At 50.7% G+C, this 22140-nt stretch overlaps 1 pseudogene; it reads right to left on the bottom strand.

The window, feature by feature from the left end:
* Positions 1-22140, bottom strand: part of LOC139237764 (adhesion G protein-coupled receptor E3-like) — a 47293-nt pseudogene that overhangs the window by 9657 nt on the left and 15496 nt on the right.

Raw genomic sequence — 22140 nt, forward strand, 5'->3', positions numbered from 1 at the left:
GCCCCTCGAGCCTGCTCCGCCATTCAATAAGATCATGGCTGATCTGATCTTGGCCTCAACTCCACTTCCCTGACTGCTCCCCATGACCCTTGACTCCCCAGTCGTTCAGAAAGCTGTCTATCTCCACCTTAAATATATTGAGGTCTTTAAAATAGGGTAGAGAGAGAGAAATTAATTCCTCTGGTGGACCTAGAACAAGGGGGCACAATCTTACAATTAGAGCCAGGCCGTTCAGGAGTGAAATCAGGAAGCACTTGTTCCACACAAAAGGAATCAGGAACTCTCTGCCCGCGGATTCTGGGGTCCAATTGAAATTTTCAAGCCTGAGATCGATAGATTTTGGGTGGGTAAGGGTATCAAGGGATATGGAGCAAGGTGGGTAAATGGAGTGAGGTGCAGATCAGCCGTGATCTAATCGAATGGCGGAGCAGGCTCGAGGGGCTGAATGGCCTCCTCCTGCTCTGATGTTCACACAATAGAAATATTTTAAATTATGAAAGGATGGGGACAGGTTGGATAGAATGCTGAGGGGGGAATTTTAACCTCGAAAAACAGGTGGGTTTGGAGCACGGGAGGGGGAAGTTAAATTGTTATAAATGGGATTCCTGACCTGATCCCGCCTCCAACCCGCTTTTCACACAATTCGTGAAACCCGGCAACTAAAGCAAGGCAGGGAACTGCTGGATCGAGGAGGTAAGTGGCTATATACCTCCCTCCTGGATCCAGGGGGTAAGTGGCTCTATACCTCCCACCTGGATCCAGGGGGTAAGTGGCTATATACCTCCCTCCTGGATCCTGGGGGTAAGTGGCTATATACCTCCCTCCTGGATCCAGGAGGTAAGTGGCTATATACCACCCTCCTGGATCCTGGGGGTAAGTGGCTCGATACCTCCCGCCTGGATCCAGAGGGTAAGTGGCTATATAACTCCCTCCTGGATCCTGGGGGTAAGTGGCTATATACCTCCCTCTTGGATCCAGGAGGTGAGTGGCTATATACCACCCTCTTGGATCCAGGAGGTGAGTGGCTATATACCACCCTCCTGGATCCTGGGGATAAGTGGCTCTATTCCTCAGTCCTGGATCCAGGGGGTAAGTGGCTATATACCTCCTTCCTGGATCCAGGGGGTAAGTGGCTATATACCACCCTCCTGGATCCTGGGGGTAAGTGGCTCGAAACCTCCCTCCTGGATCCAGGGGGTAAGTGGCTATATACCTCCCTCCTGGATCCAGGGGGTAAGTGGCTATATACCTCCCTCCTGGATCCAGGGGGTAAGTGGCTATATACCACCCTCCTGGATCCTGGGGGTAAGTGGCTCGAAACCTCCCTCCTGGATCCAGGGGGTAAGTGGCAATATACCTCCCTCCTGGATCCAGGGGGTAAGTGGCTATGTACCTCCCTCCTGGATCCAGAGGGTAAGTGGCTATATACCTCCCTCCTGGACCCAGGGTCCAGCCTCACCCACCCCCTGCAATCGGTGTCCCCCCCACCTCCAACCCAGCGGCGTCTGCGATCACCATCCCAGGCCTCCATCCGCATTCCCCCAATGACGATGCTGAGGTCAGCCACGATCCTGTCTCCTGCCCCCCCCACCCCCTGCATCTCTGCCCGACCCCTACCCCCGATGCTTTTAACGGTGTGGTCCGATTGCTGGCCGCTCCTCGCCCCACCGATCCACGCCCCCTTCCCACGTGGCTGATCCTTTCCATCAGCACCCCCACCCCCGAGCCCCGATCCTTTCCCTTCTTCCCCTGCCCACCCTGGACCGCTCTCCCAACCCCTCCTCCCCAGTCCTCTCTCTTACCCCCTCCCCTGATCCATTTAAGGGCCCGGCCCTCTCGCGAAGCCTCCCTCCCTCCTCTGTCCAGTCTGAGGCCTACCCGCCCGCCGCCAACCCCAGCCTCTCAGCCTGGCTGTCAGCGGGCAAGAAACCAAAGCCTCACATGCAAATCTCTGCTATTGAGGTCGGCAGAGCCTGGGGGGAAACTCGGCCTCCTGTGTTTCCCGACCTTATTGGAGCCCCGCCCCATCCCAACCCACCTTGCTCCAGAGAATCCTGGCCACACTATTTCCAGCAGTTGAGGGGAACATTCGAGATGGGGTTGGCAAGTGGCTGAAGGAATGTGGGTCAATGGGAGGGTTGGAACAAAGTGGGTAAATGTGACTGGCACCGTTTGCTGCTGCGTTAGGCAAACGCCGGCACCGACTGGATGGGCCGAAGGGCCTGTTCCCGTGCTGTAACTTCTCCGTATTTCTGTGTGGGACAGTTCCAGCATCGTTGCAAAGTCCGTTGGCCTCACTGCGGCAGAGAGGATGACGGTCTTCACTTCTCCAGCCGTCAGGTCGATGTTTCTCAGCCGCTGAGAGGGGAGCAGCTTCATCAATGCTCCAAGCTCTGTACCAACAGGGGAATAAATTATTGTGTTCAGTGAGTTATCCGGGCCACAAAACAAGCCGAGGGTGCAGGATTTGGTCGGAGGGGAACCCGATACAGAGAAACAAGACCGGAGCGCAGGGTCAGTGAGAAACCGAGGGAGAGGCCCGAGGCCGACTGCACAGTCGGTCAAAGTTCACAAAGGCCGCAGGCTCAGAACTCCGAATCACCGTGAATCCGTTTAAATAGATGAGTTAATAGCAGCATTAAAAGAACACCGACTGGAATATCTGGGTACCGTCCCAACCACTTAAACCGCCCACACTGATCACAGGCGGCCACCTATATCGGACCATTGAACCGCTCACCATCAGCACAGGCCCCAACTACACAGGCGATGCTGATAACATATTGCGGAGGCCGTCTATTGCCGGTGGGTCAATGAATACTTACCCCGTAACGCTGTCGCTATACTCCTGTCCAATATGGCGGGAGACGCTGCCATCGCTGTTCTAACGGGTGGCAACAATGCATCGGATTTCTGGCCCACTGACCCTCGAGGTCACATTGAGCTGGGTTGAGGAACAATGTAGGCGGCTAAAGGAGGAACGGTTGGGCAGGGGATTGGGGGCTGAGGTGATGGGACGCTCGGGGCTCAGGACCATGTGTGAACAGGACAGAGTTGGCAAAGTGGTCACCAGACCTGCGTTTGGGCCCCATTGTGAGCAGTGAGTGGGGGAAGTTGCTGTAAATTCCTGACACAGTGCAAGGGTGGGGTGTAGGGAGAGGGCAGAGGTCAGCCAATTTACAGCTCAGGACAAACCAAAGTGAGAGGTCAGAAAGCCACTCATCATCGCCATAGAAACAAAACAAGGTTGTGATGAAGAGAATAATGTTTTGCTGCCTCTACAGGTTCAACCATCTGTTTTAAAAATATAAGATCACCACCAATAAATTCAATCAGGAATTCAGGAGAAACTTCTTTACTCAGAGAGTGGTGAGAATGTGGAACTCGCTACCACAGGGAGTGGTTGAGGTGAATAGCATAGATGCATTTAAGGGGAAGCTGGATAAACACATGAGGAAGAAAGGAATGGAAGGATGTGAGATGAAGGGGAGTGGGAGGAGGCACGTGTGGAGCATAAACACCGCAGGGACCTGTTGGGCGGAATGGCCTGTTTCTGTGCTGTACGTATCCCAAGCAACATTTCACAGCAACTCAAATATGTAATATATACCGAACGCAGACAGCCCCAAAATACAAATCTTCCCATTCAGCCGGTGCGTGGATTGGGCCAGTCAGAGCCTTCAGCCAGCGATGGGGGAAGTGCAGCTTGTGTTGAGATGCAGAATGTGGCCTTTTGTTATCACAGGAGCATCTTTCTGCCCCGGACTTCCCCTCGGTGAGGTTGCAGATAGAAGCTGGTGACAGAGATGAGGAGAGAAGTAACAGAAACCCCAGTGATTGGGTCACTGTAACCGACCAATGGGTAACGGAAGGTGATGTTGACGTGTGAAGACAAGACGTAGGGTCAGCTGAGGACAGCAGAGTCTGAATATTGAAGGCAGCGCTTCGGCTAACAACCCGACTATTGTGTTTTTGACTTGACTGGAGAAGCTGGGATTGTTCTCCTTCAGAGCAGATAAAGTTAAGGGGAGATTTAACAGAGGTGCTCAAAATCATGAGGGGGTTTTGATAGAGTAGATAGGGATCAGATGGTTCCAGTGGCAGGAGGGTCGGTAAACAGAGGACACAGATTTAAGGTAAATGGCAAAAGAACCAGGGGGGGGGGGGAAGATGAGGAGAAATATTTTTTTTAACGCAGCGAGTTGCTGTGATCTGGAACGCAATGCCTGAAAGCAGATAGTAACTTTCAAAAGGGAATTAGATATTTACTTGAAAAAGGAAATATTTGCAGTGTGATGGGGAAAGAGAGGGGGTGGGGAGTGGGACTATTTGGACAGCTCTTTCAAAGAGCCGGTACAGGACGATGGTCGAATGGCCTCCTGCTGTGCGGTACGACTCTAAGATTCTGTGATATCAGCCGAGACCCACTTACCGACATGGCTGTCATTGTGATGCCTATATCCTCCGGTGAAGCCGACCTGTCCTTTGCTCTGAACGTCTTGGCAAACCATCTCCGGTACTCGGCCCTCACCTTAAGGCAAGATACAACACACAGTCAGCACTGCGGTGATATGTAACCGAATGGGAACAATTAAAAGCTATTAAGAACTAGTTGGTTTATTAGCAAATGTTTAACATTCACACTACACATTACCAGTTCATCCACCAGGCTCACAACCACCTGCCTCGCCGTGGATCCCCCGAACCCAACTGGTTGGGGTTTTATTGAGACATGTGAACATCACGTGACTGTCTGAGTCACTCATACTTAAACCGCTCTACCAACCTGTGAGCATAGTCACGGGTACATACATCACAAGAGTCTACCTGCTCTAAGTATAACATTTAAATACAGTTAATTTATACAGTGACTACACTTCAAAAGTGTTTCATTGGCCGTGAAGCACTTTGATTTGCCCTGAGGTCATCAAAGGCACTATATAAATACACAAGTCATTCTTTACAAATATCGCTGGTCAAAACTGATACTTCCTGTGATAAATTACACTTCCTCTGCTTATTGTAACTCTTCTTGGAATTGTTGAATAGAACGGAACAGAAGGAGGCCATTCGGCCCATCGAGTCTGTGCCGGCTTTTTCGAAGAGCAAACCAGTTTTTAAAAATTCATTCATGGGATGCGGGCATCGCCGGCAAGGCCAGCATTTATTGCCCATCCCTAATTGCCCCCGAGTAGGTGGTGGTGAGTCGTTTTATACAACTGAGTGTCTCGCTGGGTCATTTCAGAGGGCAGTTAAGAGTCAAACACGTTGCTGTGGGTTTGGAGTCACATATAGGCCAGACCGGGTTAGGGCGGCAGATTTCCCTCCCTTAAGAGACATTGGTGAACCAGATGGGTTTTAAACAACAACTCAAGAGTTTCTTTACTGATACTACTTTACTCACTTTTTATTTCATTAACTGAATTTACATTCCCCAGCTGCTGTGGTGAGCTTTGAACTCAAGTCTAACGGGTCATTAGTCCCGGCCTGTGGATTACGGATCCAGTAACATAACCACTATGCTCCGTGTACCAGTTAGTCACATTCCCCCACGCAACCCCCACCCCCTGTCGCGCCCCACTGCCCTTTCCCCATATCCCGGCAATTTTTTCTCCTTCAGGTATTGATCCAATTCCCTTTTGAAGGCTGCTACTGAATCTGTATCCACCGCCCTCTCAGGCCGTGCATTCTAAATCCTAACCACTCGCTGCGTAAATACACTTTTCCTTGTAAAGCCCTTACTCTACAGTATGAAACCACACGAGGCACATTCTGGGGACAAGGTCACTCTGTGGCCTTAACTCTTTATTCACAGGACTCCAAAGACGATGACCCTGCGTGGGACCTCCCTTTTTATACCTGTGTGATCAGGTAAGGAGTGTCTCCCACAAGTTCACCCCTTGTGGTCAAGCTGTGCATCTAGGTTGAGTGTATACAGTAATACAGTGGTGTTACTTTGTGGTTACATACATGACATCACCTCCCCCCACCTCCAAAACCTTATTGGGATCATAGGTTAAGTTTTTCAGGTGGTCTACGCTCCCTCGTGAAGCGCCGCAGATGGGGCTCTGGTTGTTGGACACTGACGTGAGTGTCTGTCATCTGTGGTGATTCCGGCCTGTCCGGGCTGACCGCAGGGACTGTGCATTCTTCTAATTGCTCTTGTTGCTCGTTCACTGGCGGTGTTGTGAGCTCGATCTCATGGTCTTCTTCAGGTTCCTCCGTGTCGATGCTGAACCTTTTTTTTTACTTGGTCCAGATGCTTACGGCATATCTGACCATTGTTGAGTTTTACCACGATGACCCTATTCCCCTCTTTGTCAATTACAGTGCCCTCAAGCCATTTGGGCCCCATGGCGTGATTGAGGACGAATGCAGGATCATTTATTTCTATACATCTCCCTCTCGAATTGCGGTCATGGTACTCGTTTTGTGACTTGCGCTTGGCCTCAACTATGTCGGTCAGGACTGGGTGAATGAGGGACAACCGAGTTTTGAGTGTCCGTTTCATTAGTAGCTCTGCGGGCGGGACCCCCATGAGCGAGTGCGGTCGGGATCTATAGGCCAGCAGGAGACGCGATAGGCGGCATTGTAGGGAGGGTCCTTGAATCCTGAGCATACCTTGCTTAATGATTTGGACCGCATGTTCCGCCTGGCCATTGGAGGCCGGCTTGAGCGGCGCAGACCTGACGTGTTTGATGCCATTGCCCGACATAAACTCTTAGAATTCGTAGCTTGTGAACCATGGGCCATTATCACTAACCAGGATGTCCGGCAAGCCATGGGTTGCAAAGATCGCACGTAGGCTTTCCACGGTGGTGGATGACGTGCATGAATTCAGAATGATGCACTCGATCCATTTCGAGTATGCATCTACCACAATAAGGAACATCTTTCCCATGAACGGGCCCACGTAGTCAACATGAATGTGTGACCATGGCCTGGTGGGCCAGGACCACGGGCTGAGCGGGGCCTCCCTGGCGGCATTACCCAGTTGGGCACACATCGTGCACCTGCGATCACAGTGTTCCAGGTCTGAATCAATTCCAGGCCACCAAACGTGTGACCGGGCAATTGCCTTCATCAGCACAATGCCTGGGTACTCGCTGTGGAGTTCCCTGATGAATGCCTCCCTGCCCTCCTGGGGCATAACTACCCGGGTGACCCATAGTAGGCAGTCGGCTTGGATGGAGAGCTCATCCATCCGTCTGTGGAACGGTCTGACCTCCTCAGGGCATGCTCCGTGTGCGGGCGCCCAATTCCCAGTCAGGACACATTTCTTAATCAGGGATAGGAGGGGATCTCTGTTTGTCCAGATTTTGATCTGGCGGGCTGTGATGGGGGAGCCTGTGCTGTCAAAGGCATCAACAGCCATGACCATCTCAGCGCTTTGCTCTGCTGCCCCCTCAGTGGTGGCCAGTGGAAGCCTGCTGAGCGCGTCAGTGCAAGTTTCAGTACCGGGCTGGTGCCGGATGGAGTCGTCATAAGCAGCCAGCGTGAGAGCCCATCGCTGTATGCGAGCAGATGCGTTGGCATTGATAGCCTTGCTGTCTGACAACAGGGATGTTAATGGCTTGTGGTCCGTCTCTAATTCAAACTTCCGACCAAAGAGATACTGATGCATTTTTTTTATACCATAGACACATGCAAGCGTTTCCTTCTCGACCATCCCATATCCCCGTTCTGCTTGAGTGAGCGACCTGGAAGCATAAGCCACTGGTTGTAGTTCACCCTCAGCATTGCCCTGCTGCAACACGCACCCAACCCCATAGGATGATGCAACATATGTCAGAACCAATTTTTTACAGGGGCCGTACAGGGTCAACAACTTGTTTGAACAAAGTAGGTTTCGCGCCTGATCAAAAGCCCGTTCCTGACAGTCCGGCCAAAACTAATCGCAACCTTTACGCAGGGGCACGTGTAGTGGCTCCAACAACGTGCTAAAGTTCGGCAGAAAGTTACCGAAATAGTTCAACAGTCCCAGGAATGAATGCAATTCTGACGTGTTGCAGGGCCTGGGTGCTCGTCGAATCGCCTCTGTTTTGGATTCGGTGGGCCGAATCCCATCAGCAGCAATGCTCCTGCCCAGAAACTCAACCTCAGGAGCTAAGAACACACATTTAGACTTCTTGAGTCGCAGGCCTACCCGGTCCAGTCGGCGTAGCACCTCCTCCAGGTTGTGGAGGTGTTCTTCGGTGTCTTGACCCGTGATGAGGATGTCGTCCTGGAATACAATCGTTCCAGAAATGGATTTAAGCAGGCTTTCCACGTTTCTTTGCAAAATCGCGGCCGTTGATCGAATGCCAAATGGGCACCTGTTATAAACGAACAGTCCCTTGTGCGTGGTGATGGTGGTCAGTAGTTTAGATTCGTCGGCCAGTTCCTGGGTCGTATAGGCTGAAGTGAGGTCCAACTTGGTGAACAGCTTGCCGCCTGCCAGCGTGGCGAAGAGGTCCTCCGCTCTCGGGAGTGAGTATTGATCTTTTAGGGACACCCGATTGATGGTGGCCTTGCAGTCGCCACAGATCCTTACAGAACCATCCACTTATAGGACGGGAACAATGGGGCTTGCCCAGTCGCTGAATTCAACAGGCGAGAAGATGCCCTCTCTCAACAGCCGGTCCAATTCGCTCTCGATCTTTTCCCGCATCACATATGGCACCGCTCTGGCTTTGTGGTGCACTGGCCTGCCTTTGAAAGTCCCGACGCCAGGTTGGAATAGTGAATCGAATTGTTGTAGGACTTGTGAGCACGAACTTCGCTCCACAGATGACATTGCGTGTACATCCCCCCATTTCCAGTTCATCTCGGCTAACCAGCTCCTCCCCAACAGTGCGGGACCATTGCCCGGGACAATCCAGAGCGGCAGCCGATTTACTAACCCATTGTGTGTGACAGCCAACATTGCACTGCCTAGCACCGGAATGATTTCTTTAGTGTAAGTCCGTAATTGTGTCTCAATACGTGTTAATTTGGGTCTACTGGCTTTAAGTGGCCATCGCTTCTCAAGTTGCTGAACGCCTATGAGTGACTGGCTGGCCCCAGTGTCCAGCTCCATGCGCACTGGGATACCATTTAATAAAACCCTCATCATCATCATTGGTGGCGTTTTGGCGTATGAACTGTGAATATTTGCCACATGGACCCGCTGAACCTTGGCATCCATCGATTTGCCCCAAAAGTCATCCTGTCTCAAAGAACACTCTTCTGGTCCATCCGCCTTATATATTAGTCTGGTTGCAGGCATCCTGCACATTCGAGCTAAGTGGCCACTGAGGTTGTGGTTCCTACAGACAAACTGTTGAAATCTGCAAGATCTAGCTGAGTGTTTTCCACCACACCTCCAGCACGAGTTAAAGTTTCCATTGTTGGGAACAAAGGGACTATGGCCAGGCATTCCGTGCTGACTGTCCCTTTGACTGCTCTTAAGTACCCTATTAGTGGGTGTCAATGGCCCCATCACGGGCCGCATTGTCCACTGTGATGGCGTGAATGTCCGTTCAGCCTGCCATTGTCTCTGTTGAAGTCCTACTCTGGGGTCTATTGCTGCTTGGGGAGTGTCGGACTGCCCCTGCCTGCCTGCAGGGTTCTGAGTCGCATCGATGATGTTGACTCCCTGATCCATTGCCGCGTTAGAGGCAGAATTGCGCGCATATATTATTTTCGTCTCTTCCTCCCCCGCCATGAAAGTTTGAGCTATCGACGCCGCCGTTTCCAAGGTCAAATCCTTGTTCTCAATTAATTTGCGGAAAATTCCCGCATGACCGATGCCCTCGATAAAGAAGTCCCTTAGCATCTCCCCCATGCAGGCGTCTCTGAACTTACAGAGGCTGGCCAAACGGCGGAGGTCCGCTATGAAGTCCAATATGCTCTGTCCTTCATGACGTCAGTGGGTGTAGAATCTGTTTCGGGCCATATGTATGCTACTCGCCGGTTTGAGGTGCTCTCCGATCAATTTGCTAAGTTCTTCAAAGGTTTTGTCTGCCGCATTTTCAGGTGCTTGTAAGTCCTTCATGAGCGTGTAAGTCTTTGGTCTGCAGCTGGTCAAAAGATGAGTCCTTCGCTTGTTGGCCGCTGCATCCCCCAGCCATTCTTTCATAACGAAGCTTTGCTGAAGCCTCTCAACAAAATCGTCCCAGTCTTCCCCAACACAGTACCGTTCCTCTGCGCTACCGGTGGCCATTCTCGTCGGTCGTGAATTCCCCTTTCTCGTCGCCAATGTAAAGTCTTTATGTTACATTATGAAACCACACGAGGCACATTCTGGGGACAAGGTCACTCTGTGACCTTAACTCTTTATTCACAGGCCTCCAAAGACAATGACCCTGCGTGGGACCTCCCTTTTTATACCTGTGTGATCAGGTAAGGAGTGTCTCCCACAAGTTCACCCCTTGTGGTCAAGGTGTGCATCTAGGTTGAGTGTATACTGTAATACAGTGGTGTTACATACCATGACATTCCTCATGTCGCCTCTGGTTCTTTTGCCAATCACCTTAAATATATGCCCTCTGGTTACCGAGCCTTCAGCTATTGCAAACAGTTACTCTGTCGAAACCTTTCATGATTTGGAACCCCTCGATCAAATCTCCTCTTAGCCTTCTCTGCTCTAAGGAGAACAAGTCCAGCTTCTCCAGTCTATCCATGTATCGGTAATCCTTCATCCCTGGAACCATTCTGGTAAATCTCTCCTGTACCCTCTCCAAATCCTTCACCTCCTTCCTAAAGCTCACCACTGTGAGATACCCGCCTTATAACTGAATGTGTCGGAAAGATTGAAAATGTTTGTGCGAAATAAGAATAAAACTCTTCCTCATATTCAGCACCGACTGTGACTTTCTGAAAGAGTGTTTATTGCAGAAAGTTACAGGTACTGTCCCTTCTCTGCACTGCACTTGCTGATCGCAGGCGGGGCACAATCTGGGGGCGACAGTTGGCCTCAGTACCCAGAGGGGCAGCAATCAGCCGGTGCTCCCGCTCCCAAGCACCCTTCAGTGATCCCTGTCGGAAAGCGGGTGTCTGATGATGGAAGGACAGAGCTTGACGCTGTTGCTCCAATACTATGCCGGCATTCACTGCCTGGCCTCCCGCCTAAAGAGTGGCCATTCCGACAAGGGACTGGAGATGGCTCATGGAACCAGCCCCCAGGACCCACCAGCTCTGTCAGCAGAGGGAAAACGAAGAAAGGACATCGGTTCCACAGGATGGTACCTGTCCTATCAGCTCATAACAGTCATAAGAACATAAGAATTAGGAACAGGAGTTGGCCATCTAGCCTCTCGAGCCTGCTCCGCCATTCAATAAGATCATGGCTGATCTGGCTGTGGACTCAGCTCCACTTACCCGCCCTCTCCCCGTAACCCTTAATTCCCTTATTAGTTAAAAATCTATCTATCTGTGACTTGAATACATTCAATGAGCTAGCCTCAACTGCTTCCTTGGGCAGAGAATTCCACAGATTCACAACCCTCTGGGAGAAGAAATTCCTTCTCAACTCGGTTTTAAATTGGCTCCCTTGTATTTTGAGGCTGTGCCCCCTAGTTCTAGTCTCCCCTACCAGTGGAAACAACCTCTCTGCCTCTATCTTGTCTATCCCTTTCATGATTTTAAATGTTTCTACAAGATCAACCCTCATCCTTCTGAACTCCAACGAGTAAAGACCCAGTCTACTCAATCTATCATCATAAGGTAACCCCCTCATCTCCAGAATCAGCCGAGTGAATTGTCTCATCCAAAGCCAGTATATCCTTCCTTAAGTAAGGTGACCAAAACTGCACGCAGTACTCCAGCTGCGGCCTCACCAATACCCTATACAGTTGCAGCAGGACCTCCCTGCTTTTGTACTCCATCCCTCTCGCAATGAAGGCCAACATTCCATTCGCCTTCCTGATTACCTGCTGCACCTGCAAACTAGCTTTTTGGGATTCATGCACAAGGACCCCCCAGGTCCCTCTGCACCTCAGCATGTTGTAATTTCTCCCCATTCAAATAATATTCCCTTTACTGTTTTTTTCCCCAAGGTGGATGACCTCACACTTTCAGACATTGTATTCCATCTGCCAAACCTTAGCCCATTTGCTTAACCTATCCAAATCTCTTTGCAAACTCTGTATCGTCTACACAACCCGCTTTCTCACTAATCTTAGTGTCATCTGCAAATTTTGTTACACTACATTCTGTCCCCTCTTCCAGGTCATCTATGTATATTGTGAACAGTTGTGGTCCCAGCACCGATCCCTGTGGCACACCACTAACCATCGATAGTCACTTTGTGATCGAACGAGATGATATTCCCTACCTTAGGATTTAACACACAGAGAATGATGAAGATGAAGGTGCCCTGGAAACTGTTGACGATGGTGAATAAATAGGCCATCACCCCGGCTTCGACCTGAAACTGGAGCAATCCAAAAATCCAAGTACAACCCAGGATAAACACCTGCGCAATGGCTTTAAACGTCAGCATCCTGCAACAAAGAGAAATGGGTGAGGTAAAGCACTGTGGGGTAAAGCAAGGACACAGGAGGACCTCAACGGCCATCACCAAGACTGGCTCGGTAATGCCACCACTGACCGAGCCCTGAGCATTCGGCTTACGGCAAGTGGTGAGAGAACCAACACGAGATAATTGTTATATATGTATACTTGTATTTACCCTGTACAGCCAGCAGAGGGCTCATCCCCTGGACTCCAAAGAGATCCCATAATCCCTTGGGAGTACAGGTATTTAAGGAGGCTTTAGAGGTTGGAGAGGCTCTCTGAAGACCTGCAATAAAAGACTAAGGTCACACTTTACTTTGAGCTCACAGTGTTCAGTCTGACTCTTTCTCCATACACAACAACTGGCGACGAGATACAGATAGCGAACCCAAAGATGCAGAGAACAGTGGGCATCCTGAAGAAATTCTTGGAGGGAGATGATTGGGAAACTTTTGTGGAGCGACTCGACCAATACTTCGTGGCCAACGAGCTGGATGCGGAAGAGAGTGCTACCAAATGAAGGGCGATCCTCCTCACCGTCTGTGGGGCACCAACGTATGGCTTTATGAAGAATCTGCTCACTCCAGCGATACCCACAGAGAAATTGTACGACGATTTGTGCACACTGGTCCGAGAGCATTTGAGCCCAAAGGAAAGCATTCTGATGGTAAGGTACCAGTTCTACACCTAAAAAAGGTCTGAAGGCCAGGAAGTGGCGAGTTATGTCGCCGAGCTAAGACGCCTTGCACTACATTACGCATTTGAAGGACTTTTGGAGCACATGCTCAGAGACTTTTTCGTACTTGGCATTGGTCACGAAACCATACTTCGCAAACTTTTGACTGTAGAAACCCCAACCTTGAGTCAGGCCATAGCGATAGCCCAGGCGTTCATTGCCACCAGTGACAATACAAAGCAAATCTCTCAGCACACAAGTACTGCTACAAGTACTGTGAACAAAGTGATGTTGTTTTCGAATCGTAGCGTACAGGGCAGGTCACACATACCTGCAGCTACACGTCCGCAGATGTCTGAGAGTCCACCATCAAGGTTGATGAGTGCAAGGCCATTAACACCTTGTTGACGCTGCGGGAGTGATCATCGTTTCCATTCATGCCGATTCAAAGAGTACGTGTGCAAGGGCTGTGGAACAATGGGACACCTCCAACAAGTGTGCAGGTGAGTTGCTAAGCCTGTTAAACCTGCAAACCACCATGTTGCAGAGGAGGAGAGATCCACGGAGGATCATGATGAACCAGAGCCTCAGATCGAGGAGGCAGAGGTACATGGGGTGCACACATTCACCACGAATTGTCCCCCGATAATGCTGAATGTTGAACTAAATGGACTCCTGGTGTCAATAGAGCTGGACACGGGCGCGAGCCAGTCCATCATGGGCAAAAAGACTTTTGAAAGGTTGTGGTGCAACAAGGCCTCAAGGCCAGTCTTAACTCCAGTTCGCACGAAATTAAGAACTTACATGAAAGAACTGATTCCTGTAATCGGCAGTGCTAGCGTAAAGGTCTCCGACGGTGGAGCGGTGCACAAGCTACCACTCTGGGGGGTATCGGGCGACGGTCCCACGCTGCTCAGCAGGAGCTGGCTGGGAAAGATACGCTGGAACTGGGACGACGTCCGAGCGCTATCGCCCGCTGAAGACACTTCTTGTGCCCAGGTCTTAAACAAATTTCCTTCACTGGTTCAAACCGGCTGCAACGAGAGGGCATCATTTCCCTGATCAAGTTCAACGAGTGGGCTAGTCCTATCGTCCCAGTCCTCAAGGGAGACGGCACCGTCAGAATCTGTGACGATTACAAAGTAACTATCAATCATTTCTCCCTGCAGGACCAATACCCACAACCAAAAGCCGACGACCTCTTTGCAATGCTGGCAGGAGGAAAGACGTTCACAAAGCTGGATCTGACTTCAGCCTACATGACGCAGGAACTGGAGGAATCATCGAAGGCCCTCACCTGCATCAACACGCGTAAAGGTCTTTTTGTTTGGAATCCGTTCGGCGGCGATGATATTCCAGAGAAACATGGAAAGCTTACTGAAGTCGGTCCCGCACACCGTGGTCTTCCAGGATGACATCTTGGTCTCAGGTCGGAACACAGTCGAGCATCTGCAGAACCTGGAGGTGGATCTTAGTCGACTCAACCGCATGGGGCTCAGGTTAAAACGCTCGAAGTGCATTTTCCTGGTGCCTGAAGTGGAGTTCCTGGGAAGGAGGATTGTGGCGGATGGCATCAGGCCCACCAACGCGAAGACAGAAGCAATCGAGAATGCACCGAGGCCACAGAACGTGACGGAGCTGCGGTCATTTCTGGGACTCCTGAACTACTTTGGTAACTTCTTACCGGATCTCAGAACACTGTTAGAGCCACTGCATGTCTTACTACGAAAAGGGGACGAATGGGTTTGGGGCAAAAGCTAAGAAAATGCCTTTGTAAAAGCGAGAAAATTGTTATGCTCAAACAAATTGCTTGTGTTGTATGATCCATGTAAGCGTTTGGTTCTAGCATGTGATGTGTCGTCATATGGCATCAGGTGTGTATTGCAACAAGCTAATGATTTCAGAAAACTGCAACCGGTTGCTTATGCATCCAGGAGTCTGTCTAAGGCTGAGAGAGCCGACAGCATGATTGAGAAAGAAATGTAAGCGTGTGTCTATGGGGTAAAGAAAATGCATCAATACCTGTTTGGGCTAAAATTCGAATTGGAAACTGACCAGAAGCCATTTATATCCCTGTTCTCCGAGAGTAAGGGGTAAATACCAATGCATCGGCCCGCATCCAGAGATGGGCACTCACGTCCGCATACAACTACGCCATCTGCCACAGGCCAGGCACAGAAAACTGCGCCGATGCTCTCAGTAGGCTGCCATTGCCCACCACGGGTGTGGAAATGGTGCAGCCCGCAGATCTAGCCATGAGAGTGAGCAATCACCCGTCACTGTCTGGCAGATCAAAACCTGGACTAGCCAGGACCCCTTATTATCTCTAGTCAAAAGTTGTGTGCTTCATGGGAGCTGGTCCACTGTCCCAGTGGAAATGCAGGAAGAAATAAAGCCATTCCAGCGGCGCAAAGATGAAATATCTCTACAGGCAGACTGCCTTCTGTGGGGCAATCGAGTAGTGGTCCCCAAGAAGGGCAGAGACATCTTCATCAATGACCTCCACAGTACCCATCCAGGCATCGTAATGATGAAAGCGATTGCCAGATTCTACGTGTGGTGGCCTGGTATGGATGAGGACTTTAAAGTCCTGCGTTCACAGATGTAATACATGCTCGCAGTTAAGCAGTGTACCCAGGGAGGCGCCGCTAAGTTTATGGTCTTGACCCTCCAAACCATAAACTAGGGTCTAGGGTACTCGTCGGCTATGCAGGCCCATTCTTGGGTAAAATGTTCCTTGTGGTTCTAGACGCGTACTCCAAGTGGATTGAATATGAGATCATGTCGGCTAGCACGTCGGCTGCCAATACTGAAAGCCTGGGGGCCATGTTTGCCACACACAGCCTACCCGATGTCCTGGTGAGCGACAAGGGGCCATGTTTTTCCAGTGCTGAGTTCACAGAATTCATGACCAGTAACGGGATCAAACATGTCACATCTGCCCCGTTTAATCCAGCGTCCAATGGTCAGGCAGAGAGAGCAGTGCAAACCATCATGCAGGGCTTGAAGAGGGTAACTGAAGGCTCACTGCAGACTCGCCTTCCCGAGTTCTGCTTAGCTACCGCACAAGACCACACTCACTCACTGGGATCACACCTGCTGAACTGCTCATGAAAAGAGCACTTAAGACAAGGTTCTCGTTACTTCACCCTGATCTTCATGAACAGGTAGAGAGCAGGCGGCTTCAACAATGTGCATACCATGATAGTGCAAATGTGTCATGCGAGATTGAAATCAATGATCTTGTATTTGTATCAAATTATGGACATGGTCCCAAGTGGCTTCCCGGTACTGTCGTAGCCAAAGAGGGGAGCAGGATGTTTCGGGTCAAACTTTCAAATGGACTCATTCACCAGAAACTCTTGGACCAAATCAAACTCAGATTCACGGACTATCCTGAGCAACCCACCTTGGACCCTACCTTTTTTGATCCCCCAACATACACACCAATGGCAACTGGTACCACGGTTGACCACGAAGCAGAACCCATCATCCACAACAGCTCTGCAGGGCCCAACACACCAGGCAGCCCAGCAAGGCCAGCTGCAGAACAGCCCAGTGAGGGCCCAACAAATGATTCAACAACACCAGCTTTCACCCCGGGACGATCAACCAGGGCAAGAAGGGCCCCAGAACGACTCACATTGTAAATAATTACACTATTGACTTTGGCGGGGGTGGGGGGGGGGGAGGAGGGGGCAGCGGGGGGTGTGTTGTTATATATGTATACTTGTATTTACCCTGTACAGCCACCAGAGGACTCATCCCCTTGAGTCCCAAGGGATCCCATAATCCCTTGGGAGCATAGGTATTTAAGGAAGCTTCACAGGTTGGAGAGGCAATCTGGAGACCTACAATAAAAGACTAAGGTCACACTTTACTTTGTGCTCACAGTGTTCAGTCTGACTCTTTCTCCATACACAACAGTAATAACCTGTTTGACCTGGTTTATGTGTGGGCAGCTGTGTCTGTCCCTGACAGCATTGTAGGAGAGACCAGTGCACAGTCCTTGTGGAGACGAAGTCCTGTCTTCACACTGAGCACACACTCGTGTAGTATTGCCACTGTGCTAAGTGGAATAGAATAAAAACAGATCTAGCAGCTCAATAGTGGGCACCCATGAGGCGCTGTCGGCAAACAGCAGCAGAATTATATTCCATCACAATCTAACCTCATGGCCCAGCATGTCCCTCACTCTACCATTACCATCGAGCCAGAGACCAACCAGCACCAACCTGGTGAAGGTGCAGCACAGATCAGCCATGATCTTATTGAATGGATAGGACGGACCTGTTTCCCGCAGCAGAGGGGTCAACAACCAGGAGGCATAGATTTTAAGTAATTTGTAGAAAGTTTAGAGGGGATTTGAGGGGAAATGTTTTCACCCAGAGGGTGGTGGAGGTCTGGAACTCACTGCCTGAAAGAGTGGTAGAGCCAGGAACTTTCGCCACATTTAAAAAGTACTTGTATGTGCACTTGAAGTGTTGTAACCTACAGGGCTACGGACCAAGAGATGGAAAATGGGATTAGGTCAGATAGCTCTTTGTTGGCCGGCGCAGACACGATGGGCTGAAATGGCCTCATTCCATACTGTAAATTTCTATGATTCTATGACTAGCGGAGCAGGCTCGAGTTGCCGTATGGCCGACTCCTGCTCCTAATTCTTATGTTCTTATGTAACACAGGACGATATGCACGCTGAACAGTGGAAGCAAATGCTCTGGACAGAGCTAAATGATCCCACAAACAATGGATGAGATCAAAGCTTTGCAGTCCTGCCACATCCCGTCAGGAATGGCTGTGGGCAATTAAACAACTAACGGGAGAAGGAGGTTCCATGAACATCCTCACCTTCAACAACAGCGGAGCCCAGCAAAAGACATGACTGAAGCATTTGCAACCATCTTCAGCCGGAAGTGCTGAGTGGATAATCCATCTCGGCCTCCTCCTGAGGTCCCTGGCATCGCAGAAACCGTCTTCAGCCAATTCGATTTATTCCATGTGGCATCAAGAAACGGCTGAGTGCACTGGACATGGAAAAGGTGACGGGGCAATGTGTCGGCTGTCGTGCTGAAGACCTGTGCTCCAATACTAGCCGCGTCTCTAGGCAAGCTGTTCCAGTACAGCTCCATCACTGGCATTTACCTGTCCGCGCCGGCCGACAAAGAGCCACACGGCCCTTGGTCAGCAGCCCTGAAGGTTACATATAAACCTATGAACAATGAACAATGCTGGAAAAGTAAAGAGCACCCAGCCCAACCAGTCCACCCCACACAACTGCGACACCCCTTACACTGAAACATTCTACACTCCACCCCAGCCGGAGCCATGTGATCACCTGGGAGAGGCAAAAACCAGATCAAAACCCAGGCTAATTTCGGGGAAAAAAATCTGGGAAAATTCCTCTCCGTCCCATCCAGGCGATCAAAACTTGTCCAGGCGATCACCCTGGCCGTATTCTGTTCCCTGCAGTACTTACCATTATAACTGCGCCATCCAACAAAAGGTCATCCAGTCTAATCCCAATTACCAGCTCTAGGTCCGTAACACTTTAAGTGTCCATCCAACCATCTCTTAAAAGTTGTGAGGGTTTCTGCATCCATCGCTCTTCCAGGCAAATTCCAGATCCCCACAACCTCTGCATAAAGAAGTCTCCCTCCCCGTCAAATCCCCTCTAAACCTTCCAGCAACCACCTTAAAACTATGCCCCCTTGTAATGGACCTCTCCACCAATGGAAATAGGTCCTTACTATCCACTATGTCCAGGCCCCTCAATATTTTGTACACCTCAATGAGGTCTCCTCTCAACCTCTGTTCCAATAAGAACAAACCCAGCCTATCATCAGTAAAGTGTCTTTAACTGTGGTGTCAAGCGTCAACTATTCACCAACAACCAGCTCACCGAGGCTCAGTTTGAGTTCTGTCAGGATTGCAGACCTCATTGAACCCTTGCTCCAGATGTGAGGTCAGTGTGATTGCCTTTGACACCAAGTCAGCAATCGACAGAATATGGCACCAAGGAGCCCGAGTAAAACTGGTCAATGGGGATCAGAGGAAAATGTCCCACATACCCAGCACAAAGAAAATTGGTTGTGGTTGTTGGAGGCCTATCATTTCAGCCCCAGGACATCACTGCAGGTGTTCCTCTGCCCAACATCATCGGCCCAATAATCTCCAGCTTCTTCATCAGTGACCTTCTCTCCATTCGGCCCATCGTGCCTGTGCCGGCTCGGCGATAGATCTATCCCATTAGTCCCACTCCCCCGCTCTTTCCCCACAGCCCTGCACATTTTCATTTTATAAACCTTCCTATAAACTTCCAAATATTTATTGGTTCCAGAGTTTTCTGTAAAGTCCTAGAGGGGTGACACTCACCTCGTGTCCTGAAGTTTAGACACTTGAGTGTCACGCTTAGAAACTTCTTTTTTCAATATCCAGAGTATTGTGAGGAACAGCAGTGTGTTGACCTGCGGAAGATTTGAAGACATGTGTTGGCTGATCGTCAACAGGTTCTGGTGGGTTGTATCTGGAATCAGCCCCTCGTTAACTCTTCAATTCCTCACATTCATCAACTGATGCTCACCCACCACATATGCTGGGCGGGCCTTCAAACTGGCCTCCTTGCCAACAATCTCTTTGTCTGATATTTTCCCTTTTTTCTCTAAAGTGACTGATTTTGGGGAGGGACCTTCAGGTGGTGGGGAGAGGAGAGTTGACAAGTGCGAGGGAGAGTGGCTATGGGAGGGGGAGAGAGAGGCGGTGGTGGGGGGGGAGTGAGGCTGTGGGGTGGAGGCGGAGGGGAGAAGCTGTGGGGGGAGGGGGGGCTGTGGGGGAGAGCGGCTGTGGGAGGGGGGCTGTGGGGGAGAGAGACTGTGGGAGAAGGGGGGGAGGCTGTGGGTGGGGGGGGAGAGTGACTGTGGGAGGGGGAGAGGCTGTGGGGGAAGGGTGGAGGCTGTGGGGAAAAGGGGGGAAGAGAAGCTGTGGGGGAAGAGTGGAGGCTGTGGGGAAAAGGGGGGAAGAGAAGCTGTGGGGGAAGGGGGGAGTGTGGCTATGGTGGGGAGGAGAGGCTGTAGCGGGGGGAAAGGTTGTGGGCTGGGGAGGGGGCGAGAGTGGCTATGGGAGGTGGGGGAGAGGCTGTGGGTGAGGGAGAGGCTGTGGAGGAAGGGGGGAGAATGTAGGGGAGGAGGAGAGGCTATGGGGGAAGGGGAGAGGCTGTGGGGAGGGGAGGAAGCTGTGAGGGGGGAGGCTGTGGGGGGAGGGGGAGGAGGAGAGTCTGTGGGGGAGGCTGTCGGGGGAGGGGGAGAGGCTGTTGGGGGTTGAGAGGCTGTGGGGTGGAGAGGGTAGAATGTTTGGGGGAAGGGGGTAGAATGTTTGGGGGAGGTGGAGAGGTTGTGGGTGAGGGGGGAGGGGGGAGGAGGGGCTGTGGGGGAGGGGGGAGGAGAGGCTGTGGGGGAGGGGGGAGGAGGGGCTGTGGGGGTAGGGGGAGGGCGATGTGGAGAGGCTGTGGGGGGGCGAGGGAGGTGAGAGAGGCTGTGGGGAGAGAGATTGTGGGGGGTGAGAGAGAGGCTGTGGGGGGGCGGGGGTGAGGCACTGTGGGGGAGAGGTGCTGTGGGGGGAGAGACCATGGGGTACAGATGAGGGGCAATTTGCTTATTACTGTAACTGGGGTGAAGTTAGATACACAAACAGAGCAGGAGTTTACTGCACATTTCACACATAATCATGTGATGCAACGTGTCACAAATAAAACCCCAGAATCTGGATATGGACGGTATATAATTACCACAATTATCAGGCACACGGGCCCCAGGAAACTCCAGATGAATCCTCTGTCCGTGGAGATCCAGCAGCTGGAAGTTAAGAGGAGAAAGTGAATGTTCTGGATCACTGAGGGGCACACGAGAGCGCAAACCGCCAATCGCAGGAGATTCATCCCGCAGGAATATTCTCAAACCCCGCTCACTGATTGGATGATAAAACGTCCCGTGTGCTGGCCGCTCACAGATTGACATTGAGGTGACATTCAGCCCTCAGTAAATGCCGACATTAATAAGTCCCGGGTGACAGTTTCTCAGGAACGCAACAAGCGCAGAGAGTGGTGTAAAACCAGGGGCAGAATCCGTGGGTCCGGAGTGGGTTTGGAACCCGTTGCCCCTTGTTATCTGTGGGGCCTATGCTGTGGTGCATGGGGCTCATCCGGCTTTCGGATGAGACGTTAAACCGAGGCCTCGTCTGCCCTTTCGCGTGGATGTAAAACATCGAACGGCACTATTTCGAAGAGGAGCAGGAGTCCTGGCCAATATTTATCCCTCAATCAACGTTATTAAAACAGATTATCTGGTCATTGTCACATTGCTGTTTGCAAAATGGTTGTTTCCTACATTACAAAAGTAATTACAATTCAAAAGTACTTTATTGGCTCCGAAGCAAATTGGACTTTCTGCGGTTGTAATCGGTGCTGTATAAATACATGTCTTTCTTTCTTTCTGTCTCTCTTCATCTCTTTCTTTCCTTTCTTTCTTTCGTTCCTTCTGTCTCTCTTCATCTCTTTCTTTCTGTTATGTTCAGATTAACTCCACAAGACTGTGTGCTGTAAGCTCAAACTGATGTGACCTTAGTCTCTTTAATCTAACTCCAGAGTGAAGAAGCAGCAAGGCAGACAAACTTTTACACTTGCTTGCACGAGGTGTGCAGGTGACCCTTGGGCCTCCAACAGGTGCGCCCCCTGATGGCAAGTCTTACACTATTATAAAGTTTACATATATAACACTTTCCTTCTTTCTCTCTCCATCTCTCTCTTTCTTCTGCCTCTCTTCTCTCCTTCTCTCTATGAGTGAGAAGTAGACAAGGAACAGGCAATGCTTTGCAGCAGGCAATCTTTGGGCCATCTATGAAACGTGGTACATATTGGGTCTTGTTTCCTTACCATTAATGGTGCAATCTTCTTGTCCATGTGTTCCCAGCGGCTGCAGGTAGTGTGCAGAGCG

The sequence above is a fragment of the Pristiophorus japonicus genome, chromosome 24, assembly GCF_044704955.1.
Source record: "Pristiophorus japonicus isolate sPriJap1 chromosome 24, sPriJap1.hap1, whole genome shotgun sequence".
Taxonomy (NCBI): domain Eukaryota; kingdom Metazoa; phylum Chordata; class Chondrichthyes; family Pristiophoridae; genus Pristiophorus; species Pristiophorus japonicus.